This window comes from Astatotilapia calliptera, chromosome 10 (genome assembly GCF_900246225.1).
Source record: "Astatotilapia calliptera chromosome 10, fAstCal1.2, whole genome shotgun sequence".
NCBI classification, from domain to species: domain Eukaryota; kingdom Metazoa; phylum Chordata; class Actinopteri; order Cichliformes; family Cichlidae; genus Astatotilapia; species Astatotilapia calliptera.
Genome location: NC_039311.1, coordinates 2,994,041 through 3,000,040, shown reverse-complemented (window position 1 = coordinate 3,000,040; position 6,000 = coordinate 2,994,041).

Below are 6,000 nucleotides of genomic sequence, written 5' to 3'. Positions count from 1 at the left end.
TTTGAGCCTGAGAGGGTTAATGTACGAAGGATATAGGTTGCATTTCAATCCATAGTTAAATAGAGGAGCGTGTTAACTCATTTCTGGTAGATTAGCAGCCCAGTTATCTATGACAGTAAAAAAAATATTATCTGCCATAGATAACTGGGAACCTGAGATCCCGACTTTCACAACTGAATGCAATTAAAATACATTTGAAGCTTTCAGTTGTGAAAGTCTAATACGAATTTAATTACTAGCCAGTATCAATAACATATCAATACCACAACTAATTCTTTTGTTTTTTGTTGGTATGTATTTCCTTTTGAGCCAAGAAAATGAGGAAATCTTCCTTACAAAAACAACTTTTGATGTTTTAAAGTCTTATAGCCCTTCACCATATTGTCTTTGAACGTCTCACTAGTGCAAAATTGATGTAACACATTAAAAAAGTAATAATAAATATCAGCCACTAACATCTGTAACTGTCATCTCATTTTGTAATATGTTGATATAGGTCATTAAGACCAATTTTAACTGATACAGATGTGATGTTCAGGTATCGGAGCATCTGTAATTAAATATATAACATTTTTACATCACTTACTTATTAGTAATTCCTTTTAGTGTTCAAATTTATATTTTTCTTTATATTTATATAAAGATTTATTTATATATTTAGTTATATTTCTTTTCCAGTTTCATATTTTTGAATTAGCAGTATTATTAGAAAAACTTATTTCAGTTACAACAGATTATTTATATAAGCAGTTTACTATATATAAAATAAGGCCTGGATTCGATGTCTGCTGCTTTACCTTTGAGAATATATTTTGTATTGTAAAGCTGTGGTGTGGAAAGTCTGGCATTTAGCTAATTTTCAATCAGAGCGTGAATTGTGACTTTGTCTCTCATTCTTTTCAAAATGTCTGGGCTGAGGCTAGGATTCATAGATTATCTAATGAAATGAGGGTCTCAGGATGTATGCTAGACTACTGCTCCTGTGTTTATGTCTCATAAGGCGGTTTAAATTATTCAGCAGTCTGACCCAAGCAGTGGAGCTCCTTCATTCCATATGAGTTACTTATTCAGATGAAGCTGCCTTGGTCATCTTTAAAACAATATCAGAAATATGTTTAATAGGTTTGTTTAAATGTAGTCAAACATGAGACTATTTTATTAATACAACAATTAATGTTTCCTTTGGGTCTATTTCTAAGTATAATTATCAAATAGATTACATAGCTATTATAGTTAGCCACGCTGGACTTGCTTCTTGTTTAACTCATATACATATATTTTGTAAATAAGGTGCTAAACCTGTTTCATCAAGAAAAAATATGCAATACATTAACAATCAAAGATTTTAGTTTACAGAGGTATCAGAGGTTTGTGAGGGCCATTTGTAAATCTTTTCTTGTGTATTTTTGGAATAATTCTTAGTGGATTTTAAGGGTCGTGAGATGCAACTGTTCACAGTTTCCCTGCAGTGTTTCCTTCTTCTGGTATCCACAGATTTTATTTTTATCAAACGCTTCTTTCATTTCTCTCCAAACATACATTAGATGTACTGTACTAGACAGATGTACTTGGGTACCTGCCTATTATACCTACCAGAGCTGCACAACCATAGAAATCCATGCCATGAAACTCCCAGTGTACAGCCCCAGTGTTGATGACACACCTTGTATCTCAGTTCTTGGATACCTCGCTCTGTAACTTTGTATGGTCTGCCACATTGTAGCTGAGTTGCTGTGGTTCCTAAACGCTTCCACTTTGCAATAACATCACACACACAGCTGATGCTAAAATATCTAGGAAGGAATACCTTTCATGAACTGACTGGTTGGAGCAGTGACATCGTATTACATTACCATGCTTGAATTCAGTGAACTCTTTAGAAAGACCCATTGTTTCACATTTGTTTGTAGAGGCAGACCTCAAGATACTTAAAATCTTCCACTTGGGGCAGTAACTCATCCCTGATGTGGAGTGGGCACTTCACCCTTTTCCGGTTGAGGACCATGGCCTCAGAATTGGAGGTGCTGATTCTCATTCCATAAAAATCTTGTCTATAAAAATCATAAAGAGATTTGGTGAAAAGGGACAAGCCTGACTGCTATTTAGATATAGCTGTTTATAAACTGTCTGTGAGCAGTGTAGGACAGTATTTCTACTATTTTTTTAATAGTACTTAATTTTCAAGAAACATTTGCAACAGAGTTAATTGAGCTAGAAACAGGTAATTTAGCCATTGTTAAGTTGTTAGATGTTTCTTTGTGGATAACAATGGTTGTCATTAACGACTGTCATTCTGCAGTACATGTTTACTTCTTATTCTTATTGCTCTGGCTGCCTCTTTTAGATCTCCTTCTATTTCACCCTATCCTTTTCTGTCACACCAACCCCCTGCATGTCCTCCTTCACTACATCCTCTGATGTCTTCCTCTTTTCCTCCTGCCTGGCACCTTTATTATCACCCTGACACTAATCTCCACCCACTCCACATTGCACGCACTCTCTTCTTTACCTCTCTTGTGCACCATTTGTTGTTTTAGATGGTTGAACCCTGGTATGTAAAAGCATTTGCCCGCACTATCTCAACTCCGCATGTTCATATTTCCAACTGTCTTCCGCTCATTCCCACATACGTACTTTGTCTTGTGTCTATTCATTTTCATTCCCTACTCTCCAGTGAATACCTCCGCCTCGCCATACTCTCCTCCACCCGCTCCCTATTCTCAGTACAGATCACAGTGCTATCTGAAAACACCACAATCCACAGTCTCCCAACTGACCTGATCCGTCAGTTTGTCTCAGAGCAGATCCGTGATATAGTCCCATACCCACCTTGAACCCGTCTGTCACTTCTGCTACACACCTCACCACTGTCTCACTGTCCTCATACAAGTCTTGCGCCAGTTCCTTAACCACTTCTGACTTCATCATGCAGAGCCACAGTTCCTGTCTTGGCATCCTATCATGTGCTTTCTCTAGATTAGAAGGGCACAGTGAAGCTCCTTTTGACCTTCTCTATACTCCATAAACACTCCAACAACCATCGCATCTGTAGTACTCTTTTTCTGCATTAAGTCATATTGCTGCTTGCTGATTGTCACTTTGCTTCTTAACCTAGCTTCAACAACTGCTTCCCATAGCTTCACGGTATGACTCTCCAATGTTATCCCTCTGTAGAACATCCAACCAATCTACAAAATAAATGTGGTCAACAATATACACATGTATATTTCCAGTTGAAGACACATGAATAGCAATCAAACCAGAGTTAACAATTTCCCAACACTTCTAAGAGGTGAAGCTCCTCAACAAAACAAACCAAAAGGAAACTTGATGTCCAAACAATGAATTACACACTTTGGAACAAAGTCTTTGAACCTACTGGGTGGTCTGATTTCTCTATCCTACGTTCTCTTACAGCTGATTGAGCGCCTCCAATACAAGCGCACCCTCATGGATGGGGGCGTCGTGGTGAACCATTAGACAGGCCCGAGTCATAGACAGGGTCTGGAACTCTGCAGTCCCATTAAGAGACAGTGGAACCTCCTGGATGTGTCGCGCAGCTAGAGATTTGTCTAGCTACGTGGAATTTGTGAAGTTTGCCCCAAATCACATTCTGTAGCCATCCTAAATGCATCTAACTTCCCGTCACAGATTGTGACACAATGACATCCTGTACATATGCTTCGACTGCCCCTTCTAATGTCCTTGCGCAAAGGGCAACTGGTTGTTGTTCATCTCCTTGCTTTTACAACAGAGTGGTACCCAATCCATAGCTGCTCGCATCAGTGCTTACTATTGTTGGCTTGCCAGCGTCGTAATATGCTAATGCCGGTGTTGTAGTCAACATGGCTTTCACTTTTGTGAATACTTGTTTCTGCACTTCTCTCCATGTCAACACAGTGTCAGTTTTGAACAAACCGTTGATTGGGTGCGTGATGGTGCCCAGATAGTGTAGGCTGTGAAGTCCTGCATCGGGTCTTAGCTAAATTTTTACATACTCACAGTTCAATAGCCTCATGTCCCCAACTTTCCACTTGCACCCTGCTGACCATCCAGTATGGAAATCTCATTTGTTATGATTTGGATGCTTGATTTGACCACGATTTCATGCCCTTCCAAACACAACCCTCCCCATTCATCTGTGTTTAAGGGTGCTTCAGTAGCTGTTTACACCACATGTAATTTTTCACTAGAGATCATAAGATAAGATGAGATAACTCTTTATTGTCAAAATTGTAAAACTGTTCCATGTCAGCACTAAACACAACAAACACAACAAAACACAACACAGTAAACAGTAAAGTTGATATAATGTGCAAAAAAGTATGACTTAATTAACTAAAGTATGAATGTTTGTTTCACATTACTGTTTGTCCATGACCTAAGCAACCTGAATCTTTTGCCAGACAGCAGGAGTTTACACACACTCGTGTCCTGGGTGTGTGCAATCCTGTAGCATGCTGCGTGCCCTCTTGAGACGGCGAATGCTGTACAGGTCCTTTAGGGAGGAAAGAGGATGTCCCATGATTTTTTGGGGTAATATTAATGACCCCTTAAGTGCCTTTTGTGTGCCGTGGTACTGCTAGAGGACCATACAGAGATGCAGTATGTTAGCATACAGTGGGGCAAAAAAGTATTTAGTCAGCCACCGATTGTGCAAGTTCCCCCACTTAAAATGATGACAGAGGTCAGTAATTTGCACCAGAGGTACACTTCAACTGTGAGAGACAGAATGTGAAAAAAAATCCATGAATTCACATGGTAGGATTTGTAAAGAATTTATTCGTAAATTAGGGTGGAAAATAAGTATTTGGTCACCTCAAACAAGGAAAATCTCTGGCTCTCACAGACCTGTAACGTCTTCTGTAAGAAGCTTTTCTGTCCCCCACTCGTTACCTGTATGAATGGCACCTGTTTGAACTCATCATCTGTATAAAAGACACCTGTCCACAGCCTCAAACAGTCAGACTCCAAACTTCGCCATGGCCAAGACCAAAGAGCTTTCGAAGGACACCAGGAAAAGTATTGTAGACCTGCACCAGACTGGGAAGAGTGAATCTACAATAGGCAAGCAGCTTGGTGTGAAAAAATCAACTGTGGGAGCAATCATCAGAAAATGGAAGACATACAAGACCACTGATAATCTCCCTCGATCTGGGGCTCCACGCAAGATCTCATCCCGTGGGGTCAAAATGATCATGAGAACGGTGAGCAAAGATCCCAGAACCACACGGGGGGACCTGGTGAATGACCTGCAGAGAGCTGGGACCAAAGTAACAAAGGTCACCATCAGTAACACACTACAACGGCAGGGAATCAAATCCCGCAGTGCCAGACGTGTTCCGCTGCTGAAGCCAGTGCATGTCCAGGCCCGTCTGAAGTTTGCCAGAGAGCACATGGATGATACAGCAGAGGATTGGGAGAATGTCATGTGGTCAGATGAAACCAAAGTAGAACTTTTTGGTATAAACTCAACTCGTCGTGTTTGGAGGAAGAAGAATACTGAGTTGCATCCCAAGAACACCATACCTACTGTGAAGCATGGGGGTGGAAACATCATGCTATGGGGCTGTTTTTCTGCCAAGGGGACAGGACGACTGATCCGTGTTAAGGACAGAATGAATGGGGCCATGTATCGTGAGATTTTGAGCCAAAACCTCCTTCCATCAGTGAGAACTTTGAAGATGAAACGAGGCTGGGTCTTCCAACATGACAATGATCCAAAACACACCGCCCGGGCAACAAAGGAGTGGCTCCGTAAGAAGCATTTGAAAGTCCTGGAGTGGCCTAGCCAGTCTCCAGACCTCAACCCCCATAGAAAATCTGTGGCGGGAGTTGAAAGTCCGTGTTGCTCGGCGACAGCCCCAAAACATCACTGCTCTCGAGAAGATCTGCATGGAGGAATGGGCCAAAATACCAGCTACTGTGTGTGCAAACCTGGTAAAGACCTATAGTAAACGTTTGACCTCTGTTATTGCCAACAAAGGTTATGTTACAAAG